General features: G+C 43.9%; 1 protein-coding gene across 2 annotated transcripts in view; it reads right to left on the bottom strand.

The window, feature by feature from the left end:
* Dscam (DS cell adhesion molecule) overlaps positions 1-15,189 on the bottom strand; it is a 578,367-nt gene that overhangs the window by 432,049 nt on the left and 131,129 nt on the right.

Genomic DNA, 15,189 nt, shown 5'->3' on the forward strand with positions numbered 1-15,189 from the left:
TTCTGTTGATTTTCCCCTTTGCACAACAGGCTAGCTTAGCAGCAAGCTTTCAGGGATTCTCCTGCCTCAGCTTTCCATGCCCCCACAGGAGCATTGGGGTGATTGTCCTTTATGTCACACGTCCAGCTTTAGGAGAGAATTCTGGAGAGTCAAACTTACCCTGGTGCTTCAGCGAGTACCTTGCCCGCGGAGCCATTCCCAGTCTCCCTTTTCTTTTCTGTTAAAGATGTATTAATTCAGCCATGAGAATGACAGTCACCGAAAGCCTGTTAGTGTTGGTCCAGACCAGGAGGAGAGTAGAGGCAGTACCTCCACCAGAAAGATTTTCTAATTAAAACTGAAAGCTCACATTCACTTGAAGTATCTTCTTCAGGCTGGGAAGGAAATTGACTTTTCTATGTTTTATTTTGTTTTGACGGGAGAAAGGGTTTCACCCTGGAGTCTACATTAACCTGGAACTCGCTGTGGAGTCCAGGTTCTTGCTTGGTATGGGTATCACATGCAGCCCGCTGGTACACAAACCAGGACTCAAGCTGCCATGGCTCTCATTGGCTCCTTGAAAGGTTTAATCCTGGGATCATTAAAAGAAATGTTTTGTTATTACAATTTAGCTTAGCATCTCTCTCTCTCTCTCTCTCTCTCTCTCTCTCTCTCTCTCTCTCTCTCTCTCTGTGTGTGTGTGTGTGTGTGTGTGTGTGTGGTCTGTCTGTTATCAAGATTGTTGTTGCCAGCGTTTTGGAGAGATGGCCCAGCAGATCTTAACTGCGGCTGCTCTTCTAGAGGACCTAAGTTCAGTTTCTAGCACCCACCTGATAGCTCACAATCACTGGTAATTCCACTTCCAGAGGATGCCATGCTCTCTTCTGAACTCTGAGGGTATCATACACACACGTGGTACACAGGCATGCATGCAGCCAAAACTCATACACATAAAATAAATAAACCTTTACAAATATGTTATTACCACTAAGAATCCCCAGCCCCATCCAGTCTCTCCTGCCATGTGTGCATTTGAAGGATAGATATCAGGTAGAATCCTTCTGAATAGACAGGGTTAGTTCACAGACAGAGGTGTGGTGTGGTCTTATCTTGGGGTCTGTATGGAACTTATCCCCGAGGCATGGATCTGCTGCTGAAGCCCCAGCTATCCAAAGGGAACCAAAGGGAACTGAGGCCATCGGCAAGCCAGCGGGGTGTTCCTGTAAGCTCCCGTCCTAGGAGGGTCTCTGGAATCCCTTGATGTGGCTAGACTGGAGGTACTCATGCCAAAAACATTCAGTACATGAGCCAATAATTCTGTCAGGTCTTCCTATCATGTGTAAACAAGAGTCTTGCTTAATACAAGTTACTGCCCAAATCATGATGGGGGGGACACACTAAAGTACTTTTGTGTTTGTAGGTTTATGAGTATCTCATCTGATCCAAATATAATCAGGCTGCACAGACTCTGCTACTCTGCTTAAATGACACGTGCACATTCTAAGCCAAGCTTCTGTTCCTGTGTGGCAGGCTCTACCTGGAGTGTCTCTGTCCCCTTATCTGTCCACCCATGATTAAAGCAGTAGACTGTTGTAATGGGCCATGAAATGCCTTTCCATAGCAACCACGTCTCTGCAAAGGGAGAGGGGAGTAGCGCAGGGAACGGGAACTTAATGTGGGCGGTGCCCTCACCAGCTCTCTGTTGGTATGACTCACTGCCACAGACAGAGTAATTTACAGAGCAGGAGTTCATTCACCCACAACCCAAGGGCTGAGAAGTCTGCGACGGGGTGACAGCACTTAGAAAAAAATTACTCACAATGGGGGTTTCTGCTGGGCTCTGAGTACCACGTGACTGGAAAGCAGGCTTATACCTATGTATCTTCTTTTGTAACTTCACCTAATCTTCATGTGTGTCTGTGTTCCTTTATGTGTAAGTGCATGTTTATGTGCAGGGTATATACACAGAGGTTGCCATGCAGGCTAGGCTCTGGTCAGTAAGATGTGGAATCTTCCTGTTTTCATCTCCCTGGCAACAGGAAAACACATACGTGCCATCACACTCAGCTTTTTTACAGGTGTTCTGGGGATCGAACCTGGGTCCTTGTGCTTACAACGCACACATGGAGCTATCTCCTAGGCCACCCCTCCATTTTTCACGTCTCATCTCCAGGATCTGCTTATTCTGGAATAGAAAACACTTAGCAACCCAGAGCTCAGTGCTCAACAATCCTGTGATAAACAGACATGGGAACAGTATGTGTCTAGGAGCATTGCGTGATTAGTCTAATCTCCTACACCAGATGCCCGAAGAGTAATTAGCACATGCAGACCCTGCCATGCATTTAATAAGAAAATGTTCTCGGAGTTCACACCATGCTACGGCCACTGCTGTCAGCATCCACACACTAACCCAGTTCTGGAGCTGAAGCTCCTGCCCGCAGTAAATTTCACTCGGGCACCACACGGACCTCGAGAACTACCACCAGTCTTCCTCAGATGTCATTACAATCTCAATTTCCACATCTACAACATTTTATAAAAAATTTCCTCATGACTTTCTGTTTTCAGTATGTGGCTATAATAATAATAATAAAAAATAATCCCAATTGACACAACAATAACATTCTTCTGGGTTTTTGTTATTGTTGTTTTGAGGTAAATTCTACTCTCACACTGAAAGCAATCCTTCTGCCTCTGAATCCTACGTACTGAAGTAAAGGGCATGAGGCATCATGTCTAGCTCAATCACATTCTTTTAACTTGCATGAGGGTAAGAGTTTACGGTTTTAAGGTTGTTTATAAACTTATGTCACCACGTCATACTATTCCTTAACTAAGTCTTTATGTCAAAATCAGCTTTCCTGTATACTTAATTAACCTGAGAATGTGTAATTAAAAATCGTTACCCTTCATGATGGTTAGGTTTTTGTGGTTTTGTTTTTATTTTTGAGTCAATTTGATGCAAGCTAGGGTCATCTGGAAAGAGGGAAACTCAATGGAGAAAATGCCTCCATCAGATTTCCCTGAAGGCAAGCCTGTGATGCATTTCCCTGATTAATGATTGATGTAGGAGGACCTAGCCCTCTGTAGGTGGCGCTACTCCTGAGCAAGTAGCCATGGGTGCTGTAGGAAAGGTAGCCAAGCAAGCCACAGGGAGCAAGCCAGTAAGCAGCACTGCTTCATGACCTCTAACTCAGTTCCTAAGTCCCTGTCCTGACTTCCCCAGTGATAGACTGTGATCAGGACATGGAAACCAAACAAACACTTGCCTTTCATGTTTCTCTTGGTTGTGTTTACCACAGCAATAAGAGGCACACTAGAATTCTCCCTCTCCCTCTCCCTCTCCCTCTCCCTCTCCCTCTCCCTCTCCCTCTCCCTCTCCCTCTCCCTCTCCCTCTCCCTCTCCCTCTCCCTCTCCCTCTCCCTCTCCCTCTCTCTGTCTCCCCAACGCCCGTGTGTGTGTGTGTGTGTGTGTGTGTGTGTGTGTGTGTGTGTAAATATGGGCATTCACATGCTATGGCATATACGTGGAGATTGGAGAACAGCTTACATTTGGGTCCCAAGGTTAGAACTCTGTTGTCAGACTTGGTGACAGTTGCCTTTAAATAGAGCCATCACTATGGTCAAATATGATTATTTTTAATTTAATTGTGGCTCATCTTGGAAAAGCAACCCTTTATATACTAGAATTTCAGCATTCCTAACTAGCATAGAAGCAAACCTTCATTTAATTCATCTTCACTCTTTAAAACTTGACATCCATAAGCTGCCCCCTATCAGACTGGTGGCCAACTGTTTATGTTAACCACAGACTCTGGAAGTTCAAACACAGTGAAAATTTGTCACTTGGGGTTCCTTCAGCTTGTCATTTAGAAGATTTCAGAAACATTAAATAATAGTGAGGCTAGAATAAAGCAGTATTTATCCACTATCCACCAACTACCAGTGCTGCCCCCATTGCTGCTCGATTGACTCAGCTACAAAGCTCTGCATCTGGGAGAGACAGCTTCATTTGTAAAGTTCTAGCTTTGGAAGCATAAAAACACTGGGTCTGGTGGCACAGATTTTCAACTCCAAAACTGGGAGGCAGAGACAACTGGATCTCTGGAGCTCGATGGTGGGCCAGCCTAGCCCACTTAGTAAGCTCAGCTGGAAAGAGATCTAGTCTCAAAAGGAGAAGAGAGGATGGACAGTGCTCTGAGGAAACCACCTGAGATTGTCTTCTAGTCTACACATCCATGCACACATGTGAATACATACCCACACATGAACATACATACATGAACAAAGACATACACTCAGAAACACAAATATATGTATACACACATACATGAACAGACAGACATGTAGACACACATATAAATGAACACAGACATGGATGTAGACACACAGGGACCCAAATATATGTGCACACAATCATGAACACAGATATATACACACATATAAACAATACACATACATGAACACAGAGACATACACACAGACATGAACACAAACATGGATATAGACACACAGTGACACAAATACATATGCACACATGAACACACAGATATACACATATAGACAATTACACATACATGAACACATAGACAGATACACATACATGAACACACAGGCATGCACACATACACACACATGCACACACACATACGTGAACACACAGACATACACACATACAAAAACACATACATGAACACACAGAAATGGACACATTAGAACACACACACACACACACACACACACACACACACACACACTGCACCTTTACTACCTACTTTCTGCCACCACTGCCACTTTCAGGCAGGCCCTTAGACAACATTTTATGGTATGGTTTTGGAGGTTGTTGATGGGTATTTATTTGTTTAGTGTTCAGTCACTGTTGATGCACACTCAATGTCTAACGCTTGTCCCTGGCTGCACAGGCTAACGTGATTGCACACACTCACGTGTCTCATCCACATTGGCCTGTCAGTAAAGCCAGGTCAGCAGGCTAGAGTCCACAGGAGAAACCAAATCAATACCTCTTTGAATTAATCATGCAGCCATCTGATAGGATTATGGGTGCCTGAAGTGGAGCAGATGTGCAGAACCCACGTGCTTTTCTTTTCCTGTAGGTTTTCCTTCATTTCCCTGGGCCACTCATTGAACCCTAGGTCATTGATTTCCAATATCTGCTTCTTATTCCCAGTTTCTGTCTCACCTAATTCTGCCCAGAAAGGATCTGAGAGATACAAAGACTCAAATGTATATCACAGGTAAGAGTGCATTTAAATTACTGTGTTTCCCTTAATGTTTAAATGCTGGTTTTACCTTGGTTAGAAATAAACCAAGCCTGCTGTCCTTCAGTCCTATAGTAGTAAGGTGATGTACATGACGTGTGTGTGTGTGTGTGTGTGTGTGTGTGTGTGTGTCTGTGTGTGTGTTGTATGTATGCATGTATGTGTGTGGTATATGCATTTATGTATTTATGTATGTGTTATGTATGTGTTTAATGTATATTTTTGTGCATGTGTTTGTGCTCTTCACTTATATGTATATGCTTATGTGTGTTTATATATGTATTCATGTGTGTTTGTATGTGTGCTTCATATATATATGTATATATAGTGTATATTTACAACACTTATTTCTCTTGATTTAGTGGCAAGTGTAATGTTAATAAGACATTCAGGAAATCCTTGTAGATGATGTAAAAATGACCTGCAAGGACGGGACATACTTCCTTCAGTGCTCCTTTATTTTTAGCAAGAACAGGCATCTTGCAAACCCTGAATCTGGGGCAATGCTGTTTAAAGAACTCTCCTCACTTGGAAACCATCACTGCAGAGACTCATCATGCAAACCTGGCCCGTGTGCCCTCTGGCATGTCACCAAGGAATCTGGCCTGGCTGTGTTCCCTTCTGGAAAATGGCCCTGCTCAATTTCAAGTTCATTTGGCTTTTTCAATGATAGGGTTTCAATTCAAAGGGATAGCAGTGCTGAGAACTAAAAATGTCACCATCTAATTAAGGCATGGTGGTGCACAGTACTCCTTTCTCTCCTAATATTATCTGTGGTCTGAAAATGACTCCATGAAGGCTCTTCATAGAACCCTTTCTTTTCCTGGTAGAAGAACAATTCTCACAAGAGATGCTGTGGGAACAGAAGAACAAAGGACGCTGCAGAAAATGAGCAAAAATCAAGAGCAAGGGAGAAATGAAGAGAGTCAGGAAGGCTCACGGGCAGTTGAGCTGAAAACAAAAGGATGCATGTGCCCCTGCATGCAAGGCTTCCCTGAGCGTGAATCTTATGCAATCTACTCAAGAGTGAAGAGGTGGGTATTGCTAAAGGGTGGCCCAGCTGAGGAGGAACATAGACGACCGAAAAGTCATGATACTTGGGTGCTTATTGGTTTTTTAACAAGCCACCATTCCATCAAACTCATTACTTGTCCATGTGTCCCTCATACAAAGCAAACTCAGAAAACATTCGCCCAAGAAAGCTTCCATCTATCACAGAGTAAATGACAAATCATCTGCCTACTTCCGAATCCCTAAGATGAAGCCTAAGCAGAGGATGTGATCATGATTAGAGTCCTCATGAAAGGACTCCAGAGGGGCCCCTTGTCCTTCACATCCTGCAAGGAAACAGGAAGACAAGTGTGAACAAGAGGGTGCCTTGCTAGGTAAGACTACCCAGCGCCTTGATCTTAGATTCTCTAGGACTAGAAGAAACAATTCCTATTCTTTATATCAACCAGCCTAGAGTAATGTGTTATAGCCCTACAATGGAAAGAGAATATGAGTATCCTACACATACATACGTGAGTATCATGCATGTGAGAACGTGCATGTATACACCATGCACATGTGCATATATTCTCTCTCCAGAAACACTAGAAAAACATCCAAATGCATATGCACAGCATTCTATTTGTATCAAAGTATAATAGAAATATTTGATCTGAGTTATAAGTCTATTTCAGGAGCTACTCAATAAACACTGTGTGTCTTTCCCTGAACTGTTAAAGAAATAGCTTTCAAAGCACTAGTATCTGTGGTCCTCTCAGTACAGGAGGCTCAGCAACACACAATGTATTGTGCCTGGCACTCTCCATCACACGTATGTCCTTTGAAGTAGGTCGTGTGATTCATGAAAAGTGGCCATGGTTATAATGGTGTCATATCCATCCCACATGCTTACATTAAGGTCATGAAGTAATTTTAAGTACAGTACAACTGACAAGAAGAGAAACACAGACATGGTAGCCCTGGCTGTGCTCTGTTCTGAGCGCAAAGTTTAGGTGGCTTGGACTCTGGGGTTATCTCATCTTTGCAAAACATTCCAGCACACACATGGTCCTGCAGTGAGTTGGGAAGATGCTTTGAGACTCTCTTCACCCTCATTCGGGCTCACAGGCATCCTCTGGCTACACACTTGTCCCCTTGATTTTTTTCACCAAGTGACCCTCTTCTCCTGTCTACCTTTTCCAGGTCATAAAGTTGGCCTGATGTTCTTCCATCAACAATTGCAATACCTATGATCATTACTGGATATGAAATATCTATCACAATGTGACATGCTATGCATCCACATGCAAAAGTCATGCATGCAGAGGCATCGATCACTTAGATAGACATGTGCAGCCAAAGCTGTGAAGACATGGCTGTGGGTCTACTACATGGTACAATGCCATGATATGTCTCTTAAGGTCTTGGCATGTACACAGGTTCCTGTGTCTTGGGCTGGGCTTTGATTAGATGTATGTTGTTGTTGTTGTTGTTGTTGTTGTTGTTGTTGTTGTTGTTGTTGTTGCATTGTTGTTTGTGACAAAATCTCAAGTATCTTAGGCTAGCCCCAACTCACTCTATACCACAGGCTGACCTTGTACTCCTAATACTCCTGCTCTACTCCCAAGTACTGGCGTGTAGCACCATATACAATTCATGTGGTTCTAGGAATCAAACCCAGGGCTTCATGCACACTAAGCAAGCCCTCTACTCTATGACTTAACACATGCTACAGTATAAAACTGAAAGGGGAAAGACCAAGAAAAGCATTTCAGGAAAATAGGAGACACTGCTCACTTTGAGAAAAATGAACACTGGTGACTAGGTGATCCCTTTTCCTGTGGAGTAGCACTATGAGGCGGTGTCAGCTGCGAAGTCCCAAGACACCTCTGATTTGTTAACCAAGGCACTCTAGAAAGGTGATGTGAAGTCATATTTTGGAGAAAAAAATTAGGGAAAAAGAAAATCTATTTCTCAGAGCATTGAGAATAATTAGTAAATCTTGAAATAATTTGGAAAAATCTTCCATTCAAAACTTAAATACCTATGAAGCCCCTCCTCTGTGTGCAGCACCAACATGCTATCCTTGGAAGAGGGGAAGGAATAATTAGAGATTGTCTTGAAATTAAAGTATTTCTTTTAGGCTCCTGGAGAAGAAGAGCCATCACCTTTCTTAGCTAGTTCTGGAATCTGTGTGACTTCCTAGTAATTTGTAAAGCAAAAGAGGCACACATGCCATGGGGGTGACCAACCATTTTCTCACTGGATTTGATGCCTGCTCCATAGGAGGGAGTTCCTGCCTGGTACTGTGGTATGGGAAAGAGCCTGTGGCTGGGGATATTATAGACCCCATGTAGGCACATACTATGATGGTTGTACTAAGTGGATATGCTATCAAACGGCCTTCTATATATTTATTTATAAATCCATCTACTAGTTCTACTATCTGCTTTGGTCAAGACATTTCTTTTTGTAGTATGTGGCAGGCAATTAATGCGCAGATTCACAATTGGTCAAAATGGTGAAAATAAGCAACTGTTGAATATTTGAACCTAAAGGAGACATTTATATCATCCAGAACAAGACTCAAGGAACATCCCAGAAGGGGGTGGGGTGGGGGTTCACAAGAGCTTGCTCCTCTCTCACAGGCCACCTGGAGTTAATGATTGCATGGGAAGAGGAACAACTTTCTTCATGTTTCAATAAATAACCTCCTTACCATGATCATGCAAGCAACCAGAATTAAATTAAATTAAATTAAGTGATCACACACACACACACACACACACACACACACACACACACACACACACAGGACTTACTGTTGAGAATGATCTTAGCACAAGAGGGATGGGATAAGAGAGGGTAATGTTTGATAAAGAGGATCATAATACCTTAAATACATGGTTAAAGTTATCAAATACTAAATAAAGACATTAAAATAAGCTTATAAGATACAATGATGGGCATACAAATGTCTCTAGCTTGATTATCACTGAGTATTTAATCTAATTATTACTAGATTAAATCATTATACTTCATGAAATAAATGTACAACTATATATCGATAAAATGTGAAATCATAAAAATATATTGTCTTTGCTTAGGTAATTTTGTGTATTTGCTTTTTTCCTTATATAATATATTTCCAAAGACATTAATCACATTGCCATCAAAACACAATTACATACCCTAAATACACCAAATATCCAGAGTTAAATCTGGCTTGGTTCATGTACTTATAAATATCTTTATTGCTTTGATAAATCTCCACCTTATGATTCATTGTCATTACAAATGGCACTCGGTTGCTGATGATAGTGAGAGGTGAGCTCTCTGGGCCTCAGTTTCCTTATCTGTGAAGTGGGATGGTGGGAGTAGCACCTGGTGTGATTGCAATGCATTTGTCGATATAGGCTGATAGGCTGATGTGTGTGTGTGATGCTGTGGAGAGCTAGTGCACCATCTGTACCCCTACACCTTCCTGTGCACCTGGACTCCAAATCACCGGTGACAGTTAAAGCAAAACATTGTTTCCTTTCATGCCAGCTTGTTACCAGCCTTCTACCATCTAATTCATACTTAAGGAAACACTTGTCCATCTGAGGGTGTTTGTTCTGAAAGTCATGTTCTCTGCCAGTTCTTACTATCCTGGTGCCTCAGTATCCCAACAGCGGGGTTCCTGATCATTCACCCGCAACATCCTCTGGACCCTTTGCATTTTGACAACTCTTCTTGAATTATCTTGGTCTTAACAAGTACCTTACAAGGAACTGTGGACATGTTCCAGAAGCACATTGAGGGGAATGTGATACAAGTTGTGACGGTGGCCAGTGTTTATGCCAAGCCCCATTCATGACACCTTACACATCAAGCAATGTTGTTTTGATAAAGCATGTGGTGATACGGGTCAGGGATGTATCACAGAGTTTCAGTTTCCAGCCTCCTGTCCTTTTCTGCAGATGGGCCTATGAAGCCATGAGTACCCACAAGAGGACACTGAAGCTAAGACTGGAGAGAGACACCTGTCCCTGTATCCACAGTCAGTGCTCTGAGCAGCGACTGAAAGCCATTTTCTCTTGGAAATAATGAACGTTCATCAGAAGGTGTGGGAGGCTGCTGCAAAGAACCCATGCTGGGTTCTACACACGCTTGACACACATATAGCACATGCTTGTGTGCTTCTCACACACAGCATGGTGACTCACACAACACAGACCACCCCACAATACACCAAACACATATCTAATACACTGTACAAGTGGATGCGCAGATGGACACCTCCGATATCTGAGCTGTCCCAGCTCAGGCTCTGCTCACTCGCTGTTCTTTTCCCTTTCTTAAGAGCACCACCATGGCTGTGTCTTGTGGCCCTGCCTCTGTGGTTTGGGAATCTGCTCTGCAATGTACAGCTTCCAGCATGGAGGGTAAAGTTCTTCCTCTTCGTAGCTCAGGGTATTTGGACCTCCTCATTGTTCGAGGACATCGAACCCAGCTCCTGACAGCGCAAAGCCCCATCTCAGGGTCCTTAAGAAACTAAGCAGAATCACAACTGACCTGGTTCCAGTCATACTTGGGAGAACATCAGTTCAGTGAGCATCACACATAGCTAAATGTCACGGATGGGTTCAAATGAAAGTACTACCCTCTCTTCCCATGAGCGTTCTCAGGGAGTAGGATGCCACATACACTGTGCCCCACTCAAACCTTCTGATTCCAGACTCTGCATTGAGCCCTGCACTTTCTGTGCTGTGGACGACTCTCCTGCTTGCTAAAAGCAAACGTAAGTGAAATTAAATAACATACATGGGTAAAATCCAGTCTGTTGGGACACACACACAGACACACAGACACACAGACACACACACACACACACACACGCACGCACGCACGCACTCAGTTTTAACTGCTTCCTACACATTCCTCTCCAATGCTTCTTTCACACAGTGATTCCCTGGCATATTTGAAGCCAAACATGATGTCTGCCAATGACAGCTTCATCCTTACATCACATGAATGATGACCCCATTACCCCCCTTTGACTCCAGAATGTTCTGGTTGCCAAGAGAATAATGACCCAAACAGTAAAGTAGCAGACTGCCCTGAAAACACTCAGCACTGGCGGTAAAATTAAATTCTCAGTGCCAAGAAGGGAGCTGCTGTTCCAAGTCTGTAGATGTAGTCTCAAAGTATGCAAACCCCTAGACCCCCACCATGGTATAGCTCTTGACCCAGCATCTCTCCTTCAGTGAAAATGGATTGTATCCAAGCTACTCTCAGCACAGCTTGGTAAGACGTGCTGAAGGGAAACCTTTCCTAATTTGTTGTACTCTATGTTTTAATTATTCTCCCTTCCTCCTAGAATGCAAAGGCTTCCTTACGTAATACCATTTTCCAGAACTTTTCCTACTTCCCCAGGCAACTTCTTCTGGAACCTCACTGCTTTGCCCATTTCCTGACTGTCCATATGCTACTCTCTCTGAGCTCTTTAGGACAGAAACTATCTCTGAGGTGTGCCAACAGGGGCTGCTTCTCAGAATTATCTATGGGTTATCTATCACATCCAGACACAGTTTTATCCCAAGCCCTACACAAAGGTTTGATGCAAACTACTAGTCTGTCCCTTTCTAATTCCACAGGGACGACAAACCACTCCCCTCTATCCCAAATGTGGGAGGGAGAGAATCAGTTTTTAGGTCTGTATTCATAGATCCTATCAGAGAAAGCTCTTGGGTCATCTCTAAACACATGGGTTTTCAGATAGAGAACACTACAGAGGGAGACAGCTGCTGCAGGGATGGTACAGTGTCTGCTTTTTCCACTTTCCAAATCTGGTCCCCTTTGGCTGCATCTTTGATGTTAGCATGCCTGAGCCCCTGGAGAGACTCTCACAACTTTATCAGCAGAAACAGAGATGGAGTACCAGGCCCTCACATCACTGACTCCCTCCATGTGAGGAAATTCTCAATGGGCACTATGAACAAAACTCACAAAGGGAGACAGGGTCATTGTTCTCTGGGATTGTGTCTTGGGGTTCTTGGCAGCAACAATGACTCCATGCTCTTTGATAGCCAACCCACTCTATGTTTATTGGGGCTACATTAATATTCAAAGGGCTTTTGCTGCTCTGCAAGACAATGGGGCTTTGAATCATGCAGGCAGCCCCCTTGACTCACTGCTCCTGTCTCAGTGATGTGGGAAGACAGTGGCTCAGAGTCTGCCATATTTACAAGCTTGTGGTTTTGCGGTGTGTACCCATCCTATACACACAGAGCTCGAGTCCCCTATGCACTCTACTAGAGTTTGAGGGCAGTGACTGACAGCAATGGAAGCATCAGTCATTATGGTCTTTGGGGGTAACTATAGGAGTAGGCTACCAAGGTATTCTTTGCAAAGATAACCTAAAAGAAATGAACCTCATTCATGGCCTGGATATTGGGAACTTCAAGAGTCAGAAGAAACATAATTTGTCCTGAGTGGGCCTCAGGCCATCTGTAGCCTCCTCTATCTCCATTCCCATTCCTCGCCCCAAAGTGAGTTTGGTTTTCACCATAGCCCAATATGCAGCGAGTTAAGTGGAATAAATCAGAATCCCTTGGACCAGTCCTGATGCATCTTGTTTATTTTCTCAGCCCAAATGAACAAAAGCAGTGTGCCACGGGATAGCCATCATGCTGTGGCCTCTTGTAGAAATGCATCACTGATTTGAATTTTCCTTCACTGAAAAGCAGTTTGGCGGGGCTGGGGAGACGGAGATGTTCAGTAAGTAAATCCCTGTCAGTGCAAGGGTGTGGACCTGAGTTCTGATCCCCACATAAAGCTGGACGCAGAAACCTGCATCTGTAACCCCAGCTCCTAGGACGAGGTGGGAGTAGAGACAGGAGAATCCATGGAGGTAGCCTGGAGTAAGCCACAAAGCAGCAGTGAACAACAAGAGACCTTGTCTCAAAAAAGATGTAAGGGGAGGACCTTCCACCTCTACTTGTGTGCTATGGCATCTGCAGGCACAGGTGCACATGTACACATGAGTGTACACACACACACACACACACACACACACACACACACAAACACGCACACTTGCAGAAGACAAATATCCATTTCCTTAGTCAAGATTTCCAAAGAGCGTCTGGCCCACAGATTTGCACAAACCTGTTGCTCCTATACTCTAAGCACTTTGGCTGCTCTAAACTCAAGTGGCCCCCAGGTCTTCAAGGCTATGTCCCCAGAATCCCGGATACTGTTTCTGTCACCTCCAGTGACTTTATGACCTTGTTTAGTGGACCCCTCGTGTCCACAAACACCAGTGGATCCTGTCACAGAGCTTCACCCCCTCCCACCTTTGCTGTCAGAGCTTAGCACAGGTCTGGAGCCTTGAGGCCATCTGCCTAATTAAAGGTCTGTTGGATTCAGGATGGATGACTAGAGTCTCTCCAACTGGCATACATACAAATGGCTGTTTATTGTTAGATTCCTTTATAAAATATCTCAATGTCACTTCTCCTCTCCCTTCAGGCTCACAGCCCACTGACCCCATTACTGAACCTGTGACTACCTTGATGAATTCCATAAGAACAAAGATGACATGTGTCACTCTCAAGTACCACATGGCAAACCTGCCCCTCTCCTGGGGAAGGTGCTGAGGCCTGAACTGGCTGTGTTGCTATGTGATGATGGAATAGCCTTCAGTCCAGGCCTCACAGGGAGGGCAACAGTGAACATAGCTCTAAATATTCTCCTCCTGAGAAGAGCCTTTCCTTCTAGGGATATGCAGTACCTAGTCATGTCAATGTGGGGTCCTATCTCTCCAGGACGCTCTCTCCTCAGCTATGTCAATGTGAAGGCCCCTTTTCTTCAACACTGAACAAATAAACAAATGTCTCAGAATATCTCCATTTGCCATGCACGCCCCTAAGGAAAGAGGTAAAAACCATAAATGCAGCCATGCAGAGGTGCGCAAGCATTTATTCTCATTACTGCAATCGTGTTCACTTCTGAAACCCAGAATCTTTCAGACCATAACAGATTATATAATTAATCAAGAACTTATCATTCCCTGACTTATGCAGGTTTCATTTTCTCTCTAAGTCACTACTAAAGCCAGGCTTGGTGTCGCAAGCCTGTCATCCCAGCTATTCAAGAGGCTGAGGCAGGAGGATTGCAAATTCAAGGCCACTCAGGATTAATATAGAGGCTCAGAATGAAAATCACAAAGGGGCTGGGGATGGAGTTGTGTGGCAGGATGGTCACCGAGCACATGGGTGGTCTCTGTTCAATCCTCAGCAAAGAAAACCAACCAACAGAAAAGGCAGCATACAAACTAAAAACAAACTAAGCAAACAAACAAACTAAAACCACTGGTCTGCCCTGTAGTTCTTTGATGTATTTTCAGGATGACATACCTTCATTTTCATTAGAGACTTTCAAGTACCTACTTTACATGATGTGACAGGTGACAGACTTCATCCAGGTAATTAAGAAGCAGAAACTAAAACAAGGCATCTCCACAAAGGGCTGAGCTGCAGATTGTCTCTATGAATACACAGGATGCCATAGCTACAGCACTAGAGAGTGAGTGAAGGCCGTGTGTGTGTGTGTGTGTGTGTGTGTGTGTGTGTGTGTCTGCGCACGCGCGCGCGTGTGTGTTTGGGTGCGCGCACATGTGCGCATGCATGCATGCGTGCATGTGTGTGTTATATGTATATGTAAGTATATGTATGTGCATATGTGCATGTATGCACATGAGAATGCATGTGTGCATACGTGCATAGTTCTGCAGCCTCTTGCCCTAGTTCATGGAGACCACCAAGTACAAGCTGCTTCCTGAACATCACAACTCACCATGAAAATTTCCCCAAAGAAACACAATATTAAAACAGCAGAAGTCACCATGGAAGGAAACCCAAGAGAGGGAACCTGATCGTTTTACCCAGGTGGC

The sequence above is a fragment of the Rattus norvegicus genome, chromosome 11, assembly GCF_021556685.1.
Source record: "Rattus norvegicus strain SHRSP/BbbUtx chromosome 11, alternate assembly SHRSP_T2T, whole genome shotgun sequence".
In the NCBI taxonomy this organism is placed as follows: Eukaryota; Metazoa; Chordata; class Mammalia; order Rodentia; family Muridae; genus Rattus; species Rattus norvegicus.